The 18,507-nt window shown below is 38.2% G+C and overlaps 1 pseudogene; it reads right to left on the reverse strand.

Moving 5' to 3' along the window:
* Positions 1-794: 794 nt before the first annotated feature.
* LOC115427099 (iduronate 2-sulfatase-like) lies at positions 795-17,886 on the reverse strand (annotated as a pseudogene).
* Positions 17,887-18,507: the final 621 nt, after the last annotated feature.

Below are 18,507 nucleotides of genomic sequence, written 5' to 3' on the forward strand. Positions count from 1 at the left end.
AGTGACTCAATCTTGAATTGTTTTAGTACATTCGCTATCTTGATAAAGTACAATGGCTACACATAGTGAAAACTATATTAAAATCAAAATAGTAGACTTCCTATTACTATAATTACAACCTTGAAACTGCAATTCAATCTGCAAAAAGACAATAGCAATCTTTACAGACACAAGGCCACTGGTAAGTGTTCAAGCCCTAAACAGGAAATAATGTGCAACTGTTTGACAGATTAACTGGTGATGATGGGAGGTGGTACTGTGGAATAAGGACAATTTGACTCAAGTAGCAGCAGATGGGTAAAATTAGGCTTTTCAACTGGAATCAACTGGAACAGTAGTTAATTTTTTTTTTTTTAATTTGATCTGGAGTAGTCTAGATTATTTATTATGATTTCTGACAGTGTTGAATATTTTCCTTGTGCAAGTGATTATGAGACTTAATTTAGTTGTCATTGTTTTTCTGTACTTATATCAGTCTTAAAATGAGCATACATTTTTAAGGCAATGATGGTATATTTTGCACCATTTCACAAAAAGGAACATGACAAAAGTTAGTTAATTAATTTCCCGGTAGAGGATTAGTGTAACCTCCAACATATCGACACATGAGTCATTACAGGATTCAGCTGTGTCCTATTACAATGAAGCCACAACAGCCTATAATAAAAGCTGACAGAGCAAGTCCCTCAATCCATTACTGGACTTGAAATTCGAGTCAAAATGGGTTTCTTCTGAACTACCGGGGCACAAAATGTTCACGCACTGAAACAGCAGTAAAACACAGCAACACACCATTTCATTTGCATTGAATTATAATAGCTTCCCAAACTGATCTGAACAGTGGGCAAAGAAAGGAAGCAAAAGAGTTGTGAATCACATGGAGTGAAAATTGAAATGTCAGTATTGAACTCTTACAGTATAAAAGTTTGAAATTCCCTTTCAGTTCACTTACTTTAAACTGAAGACAATACCTAAAGCATATGACATGATCAATAGCACTCTGACGAAAGGATAGTGCTGTCATTTATTCAAGTGAGATAATTCTTCAGCGTTCTTCAGATGACACTTTAGCAGATAGTATCTTGTAAAATTGGGTAGTGTGGTCACACTGCGGCCAATCAGCAAGGTTTCCTGGTTCTGCTGCTTAAATGTCTATGTGATGTGGAAAAAGTCCAAAATTAGTCTAAAGAAGTGAGCCTGAGAGGTCAATACCATAAAATGAAACCCCATCAAGGCTTCTTCCTCCTCAGGATGAAGCTTCTTATCTCTTCGTCGTGCCTTCATACCTATTCTCCATCCATTTGTTGCGTTTCATTTTCGTATCACGCCCTCCTTCGACTCCTTTTCATGCCTGCTGTTAGGTAAAGGAGCTGCAGTTTCATTCTCATCTGCACACTGCCAGTCTGGACCCAATCCACCAGTCACATAAGAAGTAAGACAAGGAAACACAGGAACGAAGTTACAAAAAAACAGTGACTCTAAATCAACAACTGTAGCTGTGATGGAGTTCAGTGTTTAAGAAGATTTCATAAAGTTCAATTTCACACTTAATCATTCATTTTTTTAAGACTGTTGTGAAAGCCATTTGAGACCCAGTTATTAGTGCAAAGTAGGTCACACTGGTGCTGGACTTCAGTGTAGCTCCTGATGTGAATGAGTGATAGCAGGAGTTTGCCAGTGGGTCTGTACTCTGCTAGTACTGTGCTTTATTTCTCTTCCAAATTCCAATGCGAGTCTGAATATCATAACACCCAATGTTCCTAATTTGAACATTTTCTTTCATACAAGAGCTTCAACTACATCCTAAAAGTTTTCAATCCAGACCTTGTTGAACCTGCACATACTCAACTTATATCGAAGTAACATAAACAGATACTGTTCTTATTATCTCTGCAGTTTTGCTTTAGAAGGAGATGTTATCTTAGTCCACATGGCTGTGTATTAGTATGGAATAGTTTATATTAGTGTTTTTGGTCCTGTGTTGGTTCTGTAGTTTTCTACAGTGTGGTCAATAAAAATTCTTCACAAAATCTACATATTTAGATGTTAATTGTGAACTCCAATTAATTTCTAAGACAGGTCAAAATTGCATTCAGGCAATTTTATTTCTGAGTATGTAGTTTTAGGCTTTGACCTGCACAAAACCTGTAGCTACAGTGTTTTCTGAAAAAAAATACAGCTTACATGAGAAAGGCTGGCCAGCTTCCTAATCATCACAGTGTGGTCAGTGCCATTGTAGATGTTTCTGTCCTGACCAGGGTCACCTTCTAACATGTACAGCTCTCCAGCATGAACATCTGTAAGATTTACCTAGATGGAGAGACAGCTTAATGAATGGATGGTGGACAAATATGATCTGTTTCTGTCAAACACACAGAGACAAGACCAGACTTCTTCACATAGGACTCCATACTCACGTTCTGAGAGAATCTGAGATCACACATGTGCCTGTGTTCATGAATATTTGCCTTTTTCACCTCTTTTGCATTTCATATAATCTTACCAGTCTTGTAAAAGCAAAACGTAACATATCAATGAACAAAATACAAAAGCCATGTGTATGCACATTAACCAGACACTATACATCTCCACTCATACATGCCGTTGTAAACAGCACAGTTCAAACTCTCCTAGTCCACTAATATCGATAATAAATAGTACCAGTATCCAAAATCATCAAAAAACAGCTTAAACCAGATCTAATCATTGCTGTACTAGGACTGAAGCCAGCCAGTGTTGAACTTTCAGACACTCACTTTAATATGATACATTTTGTGATGTTACTAGCATGTAAACTAATTCTGTTAAAATGGAAACAAACTACCAGCTGGTTCACTGGAAATCCAGTCAAAATTAAACCTGCAAGCAGCATTGGGCAGGACCTCGCACTGGGCGATCCGCCTCCCGGGCGATCCGCCTCCCATGCGTTCCGCCTCCCGCGCATTCCGTCCACCGCGCGTTCCGTCCCCCGTGCATTCCGTCCCCCGTGCCTTCTGCCTCCCGTGCCTTCCGCCTCCCGTGGCCGTTGACACCTCCACTCCACTCATACCTCTCCGTCCCAACACCAGTCCCCTCCCTTTTGCATCCGTCCTCCTTTCATCCCTGCAGAACACCTGCACCCCTCTGCTGAAACCACCATCACCTTTTAATGAGGCTTTTATTTTGAAAAGCCTACTGTATATGCATATGTGTGTGACAGACACAATCCGTTCAAGTGACGTGAAATTGTCTGAACAGCTGAGCATAGAAGTGATTATTTACCATTTTTATAAAAGCTTTGATTTTGAAAAACTTTATCGTGTGTGTCTGTTTGTGTGTGTGCGTACCATTCATATTTTTATCATGTCCTCATTTTTGTTTTTATACATATATATATATATATATATATATATATATACATATATATATATATATGTATAAATGAGGGTTTTACTTTGAAAGGCAATTTTCCAACTTCCTGTTGGAGATAGCTCTTTGACGTCCACCCGAACATTTGTAGTGCTCAATGTAATGAACATTTTGGCATTGGTTTCATGTCTCTCAGACATTCCTGCTGGCTGCTATGGCAGTTTCCATGTAATAATAAAATAATAATAATAAAATAAAAAAACGAACAAAAACAGTAGGGGCCTTGCCTTCTGGCAAGTCCACTCACTGTGTGAGTGGACCTGCCCTCTCGGCTCGTCCTTAATTAAAGCTGCAAGCAAAGTGTAGGAAGAAAAAAATAATAATAAAAACTAACGAGAAATAATAGGGGCCTTGCTTTCTGGACCTGCCTCTCAGCTCAGTCCCTACTAAAAAAACGAAAACAATAGGGGCCTTGCCTTCTGGCAAGTCCACTCACATAGTGAGCCCTCTCGGCTTGGTCTCTAATTATACTGTGTCTTATAATCTTCACATAAGTTACTGCATTAGCCAGTAGTTTACATTATAGCTCCATTAGCTAAGCTCTGTTTTTAGAAGAAAACAGTCACAGTAAAACTACAAATCACCTCCATTTTCTTTTCTGTTTGTGTTGTCAATAGCTACACTAAAGATCTGTTTGGAATCGTCCAAAGTAGGTCAGAACTGTCACAGCTTAGTCTGAACCGTGGCTCATGAAATTACTGGCAACATAACATCACATAATGTTTTATACCTTCATAAGCCCCATAATCAAACTCACTCAAGTAGAAGAAACACTGCCATTTCAGCATTAAACTCCATTCTTTTTATTTAGAGCTTTGTCCAGTGGTGAAAACAACAACAGAGCTTCTGGCTTTCATCAATTTCTTTGACTCTAAAAGTTACCAAATAGTTGGTTATCATGGCATTAGTTTTCAAGTCCCATGGTGAGTTACTCACTACTCTCTCTAGTCCCATTGGTTTTTCAAGACCTCACAATAGAGAAAAATCAAACTCAATACTCCTAATCAAAATGTGGTGCTTTTGTTGTCATTTGTCAATACTCAATCATATTTACATATGTGGATCGTTGACATAAAGTTAATGAAGTCTGATCCTCAGCCCTAGACAGACAGCTGAACAGAATAAACTTAGAGAATTCTCATGCTTGCCAGGTAAGTGAGATGCTTGAATTCCTACCTGGAATGTTTTGGGGTTGAATCCCAGCCACAGAGTGTATCTGTAGTACCAGCAGCGCACAGAGTAACCCATAACCTTGATGTCTTTCAGGTCAGGAAGGTCAGAGTTCTCCTAATAGAGAAAACATTAAGCTTTAAGAAGATTTTTAAAATGATTCATTGTGAAGGTTTTGCCGCTTTGATGTCAAATCTGCACCTGCCAACTCATCCTGGCGATATGCTAATGTCAAGCAGCCAAATGGCTCTGTGCACAGATTAACCTACAGATGGTGCAGCGCTCATGTGGATCTTTTATGCACACAACTTGTACTTGTTAGCTGGCAGCTCTGTTATGAGGAAGCACTGTGTTGTTGGAAGCAGAGGGTCAAACAACCCTAGCCTGCTGACAACAGTGTATAAACTGTCACTTGCATGACTTCACTTGTCACCTATTCTCAATTTCACACTTTAAATGCAACTCTGAAATCTGTTTATTAGAAACATCGAGACATGTTTATATTAGAAACCTGCCTGCTTTTGTATAAAACCTTGGAAACAAAATGATGAAGGAAGAAACAAATAACAACAAAAGAAGAATGCACAAGCTGTTGAAGTTACAAACAGTGAAGGTGCAGGAACAACAAATAAAAAATAGGACCAATGGCCCTGTAGCTTACCGGCCAAATTAAAAGCTTTGGGAAATGTATCCAAATGCCATTTATTATCACCCAGTTACGTGTATTTATTATATTACAGAAGTAGCCCATGTTTTGGTCATATTTCAATCAGATCTGTAAAAAATTCAAATTCAAACTTGATATCATTGATACTTACTGATTTATTGTATCAATCCACTTCCTATCTGTTATAATGGGAAATTGGTCAAAGTCGCATTAAATCCAGAATCAGATCCGGATCGAAATAATTTAATACCTTGTGTTGACATCATCATAAAGAAGCTGTATACAAGTTTGAAGTCAATCAGAACTGTAGTTTCTGAGAAGAAGACGATTGAAATTTTGTCCCCATAAGAGCCCATGTTAAATTTTCCGTAAGTTCCATGATCCAGAAGATCCTGATCAGCATGTGGCCATTATGTTTTGGTCATCCCCATCAGGGCTGTACTGTAGAAATTTCAACTTGATATCATTATATTTACTGAGTTATTGCATCGATCCACTCTCATCTCTTATAATGGGGAAATTTTTCAAAGTCGCACCAAATCCAGAATCAGATCCGGATCCAAATAATTTCACTAACTTTTGTTGACATCATCATAAGAAGCTGTATACCAAGTTTGAAGTCAATGGGAATTGTAGTTTCAGAGAAGAAGATGATTGAAATTTTTGTAACAGACAACAGATGATGATGGACGCCGCATGACGACAATAGCGTACGGCTTGTCGGCCGGTAAGCTAAAAACAAGAAAATATAACTGCAAGTAGCAATGGGTGAATTTCCTTCTTGACAGAAGCAACTTCTCCCCCAAAACTGTGGGCAAAAAAATAATGATAGTAAGTTTCAGCCATTTTTTCAGTTAAATGCCGGCACTGCAGATTTAATGCTCAATTCAGATTTTTTGCTGAAATCAGACTTTTCTTGCCTCCTCCAGTGCATAATTGTAACATCTGTCTCTTGTCAATGATGTCAAAGTCTGATAAAATACTACATGACCGTTCAGACTGAAATCGCATTGCTAAACACCAGATATGTATCCGATTTAAGACCTGGCCTGGGTCTGATTTGTGCGTCATAAAAAGAACAGATATGGGTCACATATGGGCAAAAAGTCCGATTTGGGCCACTTTTGCCTGCAGTGCATACATAGCTTTACATAGCGTGGCAACAAATGAAGAACTTCTATAAAACCAAAATTTCTGTTTGTGAAATGTATGGCTATAAAAACTTGTTTTGAGAATAAGGACATATCTATCATAAGCAACACTAAAGGCAACTGTCTAGAACTCTTTGTTTCCCCAGAGAACCTCCTACATACATGTACATACAGGTGCATGAACTAAAAAATATCCATGTACCTCAAGTTTCATGGGATCTCCTAGGAGAATTGAGAAGTAAGAAGTGGTATGTGAGTGTGTTTGGATGTTTTGATCCACCTTCTTGAACATAACCTGTTCCAGAGTAGATTAGGTTGACATAGTAGCCTCTTTTACACAGCACTTCTGTTTCAGGAATATTTCATCTTTATTCCAAAACGTCTGTGTAAACGAAATGGTGGAATCATTTGGTCCCACCTTAATTGCGGCTTTATAACACCTCTGGAGTCTGGAGGCAGTAACAGAGCCATGATAAAGGTGGAATCATGATTCTGGAACGCTGTGTAAAAGGAACGCCTCTTGTTCCACAACCAAGGTGTGACGTATTGTTGATGGTGACCCCTGTCCTGCAAAGACAGGTGCAAATGAAGGCACTGGCATGGCTTCGTGCCACTGGTGCCACCGCGGCTACACACCAGGGTGCACTTCATGCCACGGGTGCAACAGGTGCTGTGGCTTCATGCCAGGGTTGCTACCGTGGCTTCGTGCCACAGGGGTATGTATCACTTTCGAATGCGGAAGTGATACGTCACACTATAAGCTGCGTCACCGCCCCTTTGATTCCGCCTGAGGTCGAGTTCACTTTGGTAGACTTTGGTAGTTAGGGTTAAGTCAATCAGAGAACTGAACTTTCAAAAGCTCAAAACAACATCACCATGTGTAACATCTCCATGTCGTTTCCAATTACTGTGCAAGTTTCATGTTTGTAGCTCATTCCTCCTTAAGGCAATTTGAGGTGCAACATAACTCAGCACCATCTCTAAAGGGTTGTACCATTTTGCAGTTTGAACTCTCAAGAACAACACATCAGTAAGATTTCAACCGCTCAATTAATGCAATTAAACCTTGGAACTGCCTCACCATTATTTGTTGTTGCATATTCAAGCAAATTCCAAGTATGTGGGCATAGTAACTGTTCGCTGAATGAAAATAACAAAATAATTCACCTTTACTTAGCTCATAAAAGCTTTTTCCATTTGCTTTTATAAAAAAAAAATCAAAGAATCTGTGATTCAGATTTTTTGTGGCAAATATTTTTGTGTTTGATATAATTAGAATGAATAGAGGGAAAACAGGTACCTAAGGTTCAACAAAGATCACCAAGGCAGAAGAAACTATTAGAGGTAAATTCTTAAAAAGCACATTATCTGCACAGTGTTATGTTCATGCTCTTACCTGTGGTGTATCAGCAGGGCGAGGGTACTGACTAAATGCTACCTTTTCAGCATCCTTGGTTTCATCGCTCTGGTAAAAAGTGTAGGCCAGGTTGTCTCCCTCTGTACATAGCTCCTCCTGACCACAACAAAACAGAACAAAGGAAACACATTTTTGTCCACCGTGTGTGGGGACTGTTTACTTCCTGATTTATGTTTGAGCATTGAAATTAGCCGTGTTTAATACCTGGAAAGAAAAATCAGGACAAGGTTCAGGGGCTATGAGGCCAGACATGTAGGAGAGGGTAGGAAAGATATCCACCAACTCCACCATATTTTCTGTCACTCCATCGTCTAAAGAAGAAACAGGGATCAGCCAGTTAAAGACCATCATCTATCCACTAAATCTGAGGCTTACATTTCATCATCATAGCACCATTTTGCAATTACAGTCCAGAGGCAAAATCTCAAAGGGTATCCTTATGTAAATACTTATGGAACTCTTCATGGCTCTTCTTCAACGTCTAGTCCTGCACCTTAATTAATTTTGTTAAAACAGTGTTATATGAGCAATTACATGAAAATGTTTATTCACACTTGAGTTACTTTTAGCAATGTACATCTTTTCTCAAAGCATGTCACATTTTATCAATGGTTATTGCTCTTCAGTGGTGGGGACCTTACTCTTAAAGCTGAGCTCTGGTTTGTTGAAGATGTCAACAAAAGGGAAGGTATACCCTAAAGGTTGGCCACTTGGCGTAGTGACATTAGGAACATAGAAGATTAGAGGGACACGTGTTGCCACATCAAAATTTGAGTATTTTGCCCATTCACCATGTTCACCTAAAGACCAACCTGCAACATATACAAAGAAGTTATTGCAAATGTGTTAATCACTGCTTAAAGCTGTGTATGACTTTCACCACCAATTTTTCATCAAATCTGTAAAACCAGAGTCATAGCCTAAGTATTACAAATCCGTAAGTCTTTCCATGATTACACACCTGAATCTCTTCCCTCACAGTGAACAAAGCTGATGTGTGCTCCACCATGAACAATTAATTTGTTTACAAATAGAGCCGGTAGGTCACTTGGACTTTTCGGAAATTTGTTGTGACATGCTTTGTTAATGGTGCTCCATGCAGCCACAGTGGTAAGAGGCAATGAAGCCGTTTCTGTGTTTGTTGCTGCTGCGGCTATAATGGATGCATGGAATTCCCATTCCCACAATGCATTCGCAACAAAATTTCCAAAAAGGCCCTAGTGACATACCGGTTTGGTATGTAAACAGACAGCTTGTGATGGAGTACACTTCAGAGTTGTTCACCGTGAGGGAAGTGATTCAGGTGCATTAGCACAGAAAGACGTATGGATTAGTGATAAGGAGGCTATCACTAGGGTTTTAAAAATTTGAAGAAAAATTAGTGATGAAAGTCATATGCCGCTTTGAAACGAAAGAGAGATGAGGCAAATGAAACAACCAAATATTATATACTTGATAATTAAATAATGTTTTAGACACAGAAAGCTTTCTCTGCTGCCATCTTTAATTACAAAATCTGGCAATTCAAACAGTTACAGAAAAGATTAACTTCAGTATCTTTTACTGAAGGAGACATTAAAAGAAATTGAGTTTCCAAGTCACAAAGTTTATAAAAAAGCAGGGAAAGCAGAAAAAAGATGGATTTTGGGAGAAAACAGGGAAGGAGGTGCATCCAAGAAATGCTGTTACAACAGTGCCATCTGGTGGTTGAAAGTAGTTACAAGAGGAAGGCAAATTTAATGTGAAAAAGCTTCATAAACTCTAGATTTTTAAAAAAATTATAAAGATCAACAACCTTAGACTTGAGTGTGTCCTTTTACTAAATGCTGGAAATATGAGGTCTAATTCTATGTTTTAACAATAAAGTGGAGAAGAAACAGCATAACATTGTCTGACATCCCCAGTTAAAGCAGCTTCTTACCATGATCCGAGGTGAACACAACCACAGTGTTGTTAGCCAAGCCCAGCTCATCGAGGGCACTGAGTAGCCGTCCAACTTGACTATCCATGTAAGACACAGCAGCATAGTAGTGCTGGCGGATACGCAGCTTGAAAACAGATTTACAAAACAATATTAATATTTCTTTGAACATGAGGTCAAAGTAATAGAGTTTCAAATGACCTGCTACAGACCTGGAAATCTTTAGGAATCGGTCCATAGGGGAAGCTAATGTTTAGTTTCTGGACGTCCTCCCTTCCTCACATCAGTCCAGGGGTTATAGGCCACAGGGGGAGGAGTATGGGAACGTCAGGGTCAAGGGCCAGAGTCATGTTATCAATGGGGTAGAGACTCAGGTACTCCTGGAAAACAAACGCATTTTGTACACTACACAATATTATACTGCTTCTTTTGTTTTAGTATTCACAGTTTTCCTCAACTGCACAACCACTGCAAAGTTATTTACAGTTACTTATTTATGATTTTTTTTTTCTACGGATATTTTTTATCCTGTTTATTGTATCCATAGTGTCTTATCCAAGTGTTTTTTGGTGGTTAATGCAGAGCAATCTCATTTTTAAAGTGCATCTATGATGTTATGTTCTAAATGAAGGTAAAAAAATCTGTACCTGAAAGTACAGTCAACCAAAATATGTGTAGTATGAAAACATAACATGGGCCTGTTCTTGTGTACTACTGTAGAGCACCGCAGTCAGTAACACAGTACTGGGAGTCACTGGACATAGTATTGCTCCTGTTTGTTTGGCCACAGATTGTCATCACCCTCATAACTAATGTTCTTCCCTGTGATGCAACTGGGAAAAAATGCCATACATGCTGCAATTACCTTCTAAAACCTTCTGCTGTCATGTCATCACAAGGACCATATGGTCTATAATTGTACACTTTCATAATTGTATTCAGTTTGCACCTGACTGTGAATTTATTAACTTAGTGTTTTTTACAGGGACTATATCTGAGTCCAAATTATGAAATATGGCTTTGGCAGATTTTAACAATTAGACGATAATGCATGTGATGACTTGAAATTATACATCATACTTTGGAGATGAAACAAAGACATAAAGACACGTTCAATTAATAATTGATCAAACCGTAGAGTGTGTTTTGTAAATGGTAACAAAGAATGAGAAATGCTTTGTGTTATGCAGAAAATATTATCAAGAATATCACATCCTATTCACAGTGTCATCAGGAGGTGATCCAGCTAAGACTGAGAAAACATAATGTAGCCTAGGTCACAATCCATGTGTGGACAAATAGGGTCTACAGTACACATGTTGCGTACTGTACATCACATGGTGATGGTGTTCACTTAACCTTTGCTTTCTTCATCACGTAGCTTACACTTTACAGTCAAATGTGTTCAGCATACAGTCAATCATTTCTGATCAACCATAAACAGCTAAAAGTCATGCTGTTCTTCCCCATCTACATCAGTGCACATTTCAGACACTTTCACTATGCGGTTTTAAGGGATATCTATATCGTTTCCCATATTTTCTCACCCAGCAGCACACCAAGCTCCATTGTTAGTGAGCCATGGATATACATACAAACACTTCTATTCATTTAATTAATGTACATCAATATAATGTTTTCATTTATTTATGGGCATGAGAAGCAATATGTATCCACATTTTCATACATTTCTTCCAAAGTTTTGATGAATTTGTTCCAATGATTTGAGTGATTCTTTCTTCTTATTTTGTCAGTTTGTTCAAAGTCATGACTATAACTTGTGTAAACAACCCCTGCATCCTCCTTTCATGGCTAGACATTCATATCAATGTCATTTATCCAGCTGAGTGATAGTGTGTTTTGATGAAAATCACCCATTTCTACTGTACTTTGGTTAGTTTGTGTTGCTGATGAGTTATTAAAGCTGATGCAATGCAGTCAACCAAAATGGATGAACTGTATCATAAACCTTGAACATCCCTGATTTATTTTCCTCCATGGCTACCTTAGGGTTCTGTACTTTGTTCAACAGGTTCATACATTTACTTTTTTTGTGAATTTATTATAGGTCACATGATCACACACATTAAATACATGCCCTGTGCCCTGTTCCGTGTCACTCTCGCCACTCCTCAATTCTTTATAATTATGCTTTTGTGTTTTTGTCTAATTTCTCAGACCACAGCAACACAGTCAGCAAAACTGCCTCTTGTATCAGAACAATGCCTTTCAGTTCCCCCACTGACATATTTGTACCAGCAAGCAATTATTAATTTAGGCTATAGGGAGTAATAGAGTATAATACATCTGTTAAGGTTAGTATTTTGTTTATTCTGTAGTGTGCTGTCATTTGTGATTCTGTTGTATTTTTGTAGTTTTTCTGTTTCTCTTCCTTGTGTGGTTATTCTGTCTTTCCCTCCAACAGAGATGGTTGATTGAGGATGAGCTTGCAGGAGTAGTGTTGCCTGGCTGCAGCTGATTGGTGCTTCAGAGATGAGCTGGGAAATTTAAAGCCAGATCTTCCTTCCTCCCAGGAGACTCCTCTCATTCCATTCCCCCCCTCTGTTGCAGAGCCAACCTTTTGGTAATTTTTTGTTCAACTTTGTAAACTCAGCTACACAGGAGAGAATCCTTTTCTTTAAGTTTTTTGTTAGGTAAGATTGATGTATTTTGGTTTCCTTCGTTTGTTGTTTGTAGATTATTATGATTCCCTACCTGATTTAATTTTCCTTTTTTTGTAAATAAATATCTCATATTGCAGTGGCGTGGTTGCTGGTCATTTGTGTAAATTGCTCCTGTTTGTTAAGGGACATGGAGGGAGGGGAGTCTCACACCATGTTGCGTCTCGGCAAACCCCTAGACCGAGCGTAACTACATCCAAGTGAATAAGCAACTTATACCACCATTAGAATATCTAACTACTAATACAATTTACAGTGTTTGCGGAGTGACATAGTTGAAATTGCTGTCTGCAAACCAATTGGACAAGGTTCACAAAGACATTTCACAGAATTTTCAAGTCATGTAGCTCACATTAGAGAAATGTGACCAGTGTTTCTCAATAACCAAGAGCTTAATCTCAGTCACTACATTTACATGCAATCTAGTATTCCATTTTTGCCCTTCTTCCTGTTTGTATGAAATCAAAAATTAAATTCCACTAAAATTCCTGTTCACATGCAGCTGTGCATGCTTAAAAATAGCCCTTATTCACTGGCTGTGATGTCAAGGACAGGTGCACCACTTACAGATAACTATTGAAAACTACATGCACTCCATCTCAACATCTTTTGAAATGTTGTCTGTTCAAAAGGATTTAAGTATGCTTTTTCACTGAATATCCATATTATAATGTGACATGAGACTCATGAACTTCCACCCAAAAAAATGTTCATTTATCATCATCACCTCCTCCATCATCTTCGACCAGAAAATAGGGCTGAACAAATGCATGAGAGAAAACAAAAATGCTGTAAATCCCACCAAACCATAGAGATGTTGATTCGTATTGGACTAATATTACTACAGGACGCTGTGTTTGCTGAAATAGGGTAGGTCATTTTGGCGATAGAATTTGTATTTCACAACTGTAGCTGTAGCAAATTCACCCAGAATTAGCATAACAATCAACTAACAGATGACCTCCACAGTTATTACAAACTACCAGAGGTGGTACAGGTAGGTGTTTAGTGTTCATATAAATTTAATGCATGGTCTGTGGAAGTTTATCAAGTTAGTGACACAATTAATTAGAATTACTGGCCCAACTTTTTATGCCTTCACCAATTACTCAAAATTGCAATTTATCCATGTCTGTCCTGACTCCCTATACTATAGACTTTGAGAGAATTTTCTTAACTTAGTATATTTTTTGGTGAAATGGAAATTATTTTTGTATTGACAGTTAATCATTTCCATGTCATCTGTACTTACGGATTTCTTTTACAAAGAATTTTGATGATGCATGATGAAGAAAAAAAGAGTTTTTACAGAATATTTTGATGACACGGGAACACACAAATCCACTATTTTTACAATCTAAACTGTTAAAACTCATTGACCTTGTGGAGTTCAAAACTATTCAAATAATGTATAAAGCAAAGAATAACCTTACTGCCTGGCAATATTCAAGAAATGTTTTGTGAAAGAGAGGGAGTCTATGATTATGGGGAAAATTTAATTTAAAGACTCACAAAGTACGCACTACGTTAAAAAGTTTCTGTATTACCATCTGTGGAGTAAAATTATGGAACAAATTGTGTGGGAGATAAACAAATATCAAAACATAATTCAGTTTAAAAAAAAATATAAAGAATGAATTCTTGAGAGGTACGTATTTAATAATGACAATGAGGCCTGTTTGTTCATGGATAATGTTCATTCATTATCTGAACCCGCTTTATCCTCACTAGGGTCACAGGGGTCGCTTGGAGCCTATCCCAGCTACTTAAGGGCGAAGGGCGGGGTACACCCTGGACATTTCGCCAGTTCATCCAGGGCTGAACATATAGAGACAAACAATCACTCTCACATTCACACCTATGGGCAATTTTATATAACCAATTAACCTATCAGTGCATGTCTTTGGATTGTGGGAGGAAACCAGGAGTACACAGAGAGAACCCACGCAGACATGGGGAGAACAGGCAAACTCCACACAGAAAGGTCCCACCCCCATCGACTGGTGTCGGAATCGAACCCAGGACCTTCTTGCTGTGAGGCACGAGTGCTAACCACTGCACCACCGTGTCCACCGCCAATGGATGATGTGTATCGATAAATATGCTGTAATTATTAAAGAAAATGGTTGAATTGTTGAGTCTGTTTGTAGACTGTACTGCCATGAACATTTTGTTGTGAATAATTCAGTTACTGCATTATGGATTTGTTGTGATTCGATGCTAAAATTAGGAAAATAGTATTGTTTGATTCTTGTATTAAGTAAATGATAAAGGTGTAAAAGCACTGAGGGGTAGGATTAAATAAGTTTATACTTCTTCCTACTCCTTTTCGACCACGCAATATTCAGACTTGTATGTGCCTGAAGATAGATTCTGTCCATTTAAATGTTATTTTGTTTTTGTCTTAATTTGCTTTGTTTTGTTTATTTTGTTTCTTTGCATGTCAAAAAGAAAGAACGAAAGAAATTAAAAAAATAAAAATAACACATTGAAGCTGACCTTCGACCCTTTGGACATAAAATGTCATCATGTTATCATTTTGTTTGGTGCATCTTAAGTGTGGCAATCAGTTCATCTTTGAATCCAAGTGTTTTGACCAATCTCCAGAATTCCATTAAGGGATTCACAAGTATGAACAAATGTACTGTGGGATGGACAGCCAACCCAAAACAAAAAGTATCTGAAGTATCATCAGAAACAAGGTGAATACATATTATCTTGTTGTTACAATCAATTTCTTCATAAGCAGCATATAGAGTATTGGTGGATAAGTTTTATACCTGTGGGATCCTGAATGGTATATTGGTTTGTGAAAACCCACAGCCAGGAAGAATGGGGTGTCATCACTGACTCGAGTCTTCAATAATCTCACTGCCTCTCAGTGCTCTCCATATCAGGCAGGATACCTCCAGGTTGCTCCGTTACATTCACTGCACATAGTAAGGTTGGCATGGAGTTTACCATCCTCTCCTTTACACATCTGGGAAAAAACAAGTCATGAGAACAGTTTGTGCTGTGCTCTACCTATGCAGATTTTTTTGATGCTCTCTCATTTTCCTACCTTTTTTTTCTCAAATATGAATGAAGTGGGGTGATAGGCTGGGATGGACCAGCTGTAGGGGTAGTCATCAGTGTGATTAGAGGCAATGCCTGAGGGCACAAAAATGCAACACAATCATTGTTAACTGGCTAGTCAGAAAATGCCAAGGCATTTTCTAAGTAGACAGCGAATTCCTACAGATTGACTTCGCTCAACAACATCAGCAATTCCATCATGTTGAGAATACATTTCAGATAAATGACTTATCGCTAACCACAAGTAAATCTGTGTTATTACCCTTTCACTCATACAGTGGCAATTCAGCAAGGGTGTTTTTTTTTTTTAATCACATACTGATTTGTGAATTAAATGAAAATAAATGTTCTCCACCAAATGTTAGCTTGTTTCCATTTCCACATCAATAAATCTACAATCACCTTATTCTATCTGTCTTTTACTGAGCTGATTTATTATTTTTCTTTGGCATCAATGCTGGTGTCTCTGAGCTTCAGTTCTTTAAAGAGAGACTGTTAAATGGTTCAGGAGGTTGCTCGGTCAGTCAGTTTATGTCTTTGTCTCTCTATAGAAAACAGCCTTCTTCAGAATGGATTGTCTAATTACAACAGTACACACACATAAAGCAACGTGATATCAGTAGGTCAAGACACATTCATGTCATGATGGTCTGTCTCATTGGCTACATAAACACATCATTTTCAGATCATTTTAATATGTATATGTCTAACAATATTGATAAAGAGATCAGCAATAGGGTGGTTTTAGTGAAGCCAGCATTTTGCAACAGCCTTTTTGTTTTGCGCCAGGACATTTAGGAGATAAGTGTTGAGTTTATGTTGTTTTGATACTAAAATTCAAAATCTTTGAGAAGATTGCTGCTATTTCAAAGCGTCAATAAATATGTGAATAACAATCACCAGCTCTCTTGGATTAGAGCCTCTATCTTTCAGTCCCAAAACTGTACATAGAGTTAAAAATCCTGTTTTTCCCAGTGCTTTTTCTGGCTGTGTCCCATCCCAAAGGAATTATAAAGTATGTGTTTTCCATTTTGTAGATTACTCCTCATGGTACACAGCAAATTTGAGCTTCTTTCCTCCAAATGGAGATTGGAAGCAAAACAAAATGCAAAATGGTATAAAAATTTATTTGTGCTGACAGCGAATACTCATTTGAACAAGTTACATTACATACTTAAATCGCCACTTATTTTTCTACCTACCCTTCACAATTTCATCCTGTATGTCGATGATCTGTGTTCCTTTTAAATATGCATCAAGGCAGGAGCCTTGTCTCAATTACAACCAAAGTCTATTTACAAGTTAAAATAAAGCAACCTGAACCTGCACTTGCTGAACAAAACTGGTGTTGTATGGTTATTTATACCTGGATGAAATACTTTGCCCACAGACAGGTGAGGTACCCATTAGATTTAAAGTACTGTGGCAGAGTTGTGTAATTCCCAGATTGGACTCTCCAGTACGAGCCGAAGTCATAGACCCGGGTCGTGTCCGGTCTGCGACTAGTTAAGAGAGACGTACGACTGGAGCGCAGACAGCTTGCTAGAAGAACAAACACACAGATTTAGATTCAGGTTCTATAACCCATCAGGCTGTACATCACGTCAGACCCAAATGCTTTAACTAATATGAAAATTAAACACTGACCTGTGCGAATGCATTGAGAAATGTTTGACTTTTGGATGCCAACTGGTCAATGTTAGGGGATTTTGCTAATGTGTCTCCATAGCAACCCAATGACGGCCGCAGATCATCTGCTATGATGGAAAAGTACATTTTCTCTGTCTTTTCTAAGAGCAAAGACGACACAAGAAGCAATTAGTGTTTGAGTGTGAGGAACTTGGGGAAATAGTTTGCTTACCACATGTAAAATAAATCATCCAAACAAACTGAAGTAAGAGTAACCCTTAAGATAAGTGGAGTGAGTACCAAATGTAAAGTAAATCGAACAGAGTATGCTAGCATGTGGCACAATCAAAACTGAGTAGGATCTATACGCTTTTACTTTAACACAATGCTCTTAACCTGTAAGCAAAATCTGTAAAGCTCCACTGAATGAGTTAATAACATTTAAGCATGTCAAATTATATAACGAACACTACAAATCAAATTACATTTATTTAAACTGTTGACAGCCTGATAAAACCAAACAATGCCTAAACATTGCTAATGCAATGCAAAACAAGCTAGTCCATCTTTACTGTAATCTGGTGGCTTTATGTTCACTTTAACACAAAACAAGCTTTACCTCTACTCGGAAACACACTCAGTGCCAGATTACTCCACATCAGAAGCCAAAGCCACGTTTCAATTGAAGCAAACATATTGCTAGGGCCGCTGAAAACCGTTACAGTAAATATAAATCTCAGTCCATCTCCTCCACCGTGTCACTTCACACTGTGTTTTGTGAATCCGGCAGGTACTCGACGTCTTTACAGAACTTCTGATCAGCGAGACGCGCAAACGCTACGTCTTCATTGGTCTATTTTTGTAGTTGTCCCCACCCCCAGACGCTAATCATATTAGTTTTATGACATGTCAATCATTTTAAAACCTGACATTTAAGACCCGAGGTGTTGAGTCGTTTTAATATCCATGTCGAGCAATCGGACAAGGAAAGTTTTAAACCACCAATATATCCGACACCGACAAACAAGTGATAAAAATATTTTACATATTACGTAGAGACTTAAAATCTTTACTGCTTTTCTGCCGCTACTATGGGCGAAAAAGGCTGATTGTTTAATAAAGCAAAACAAACGTATTTTTCGTTTTTAAGAATGCCATAACGGATACTTGACATTTTGCTAATTTTAAGGCAGCTTGGTTGAACAGATTAAATGACACTGAGGTCTCACTCTGCGTCATCAAGGTGGTTGTTACAAATGTATGGGAAGCAAATACAAGTATGCTGGGTGCATAGATTGTTGATACAAGTTGGTGGCGTTTTGTTGTATGATATATATCAACCGTGGTGAAGACAGTTTGACGTTCGATATTCAGATCCACTCTCTCCC

This window comes from Sphaeramia orbicularis, chromosome 10, assembly GCF_902148855.1.
Source record: "Sphaeramia orbicularis chromosome 10, fSphaOr1.1, whole genome shotgun sequence".
Taxonomy (NCBI): domain Eukaryota; kingdom Metazoa; phylum Chordata; class Actinopteri; order Kurtiformes; family Apogonidae; genus Sphaeramia; species Sphaeramia orbicularis.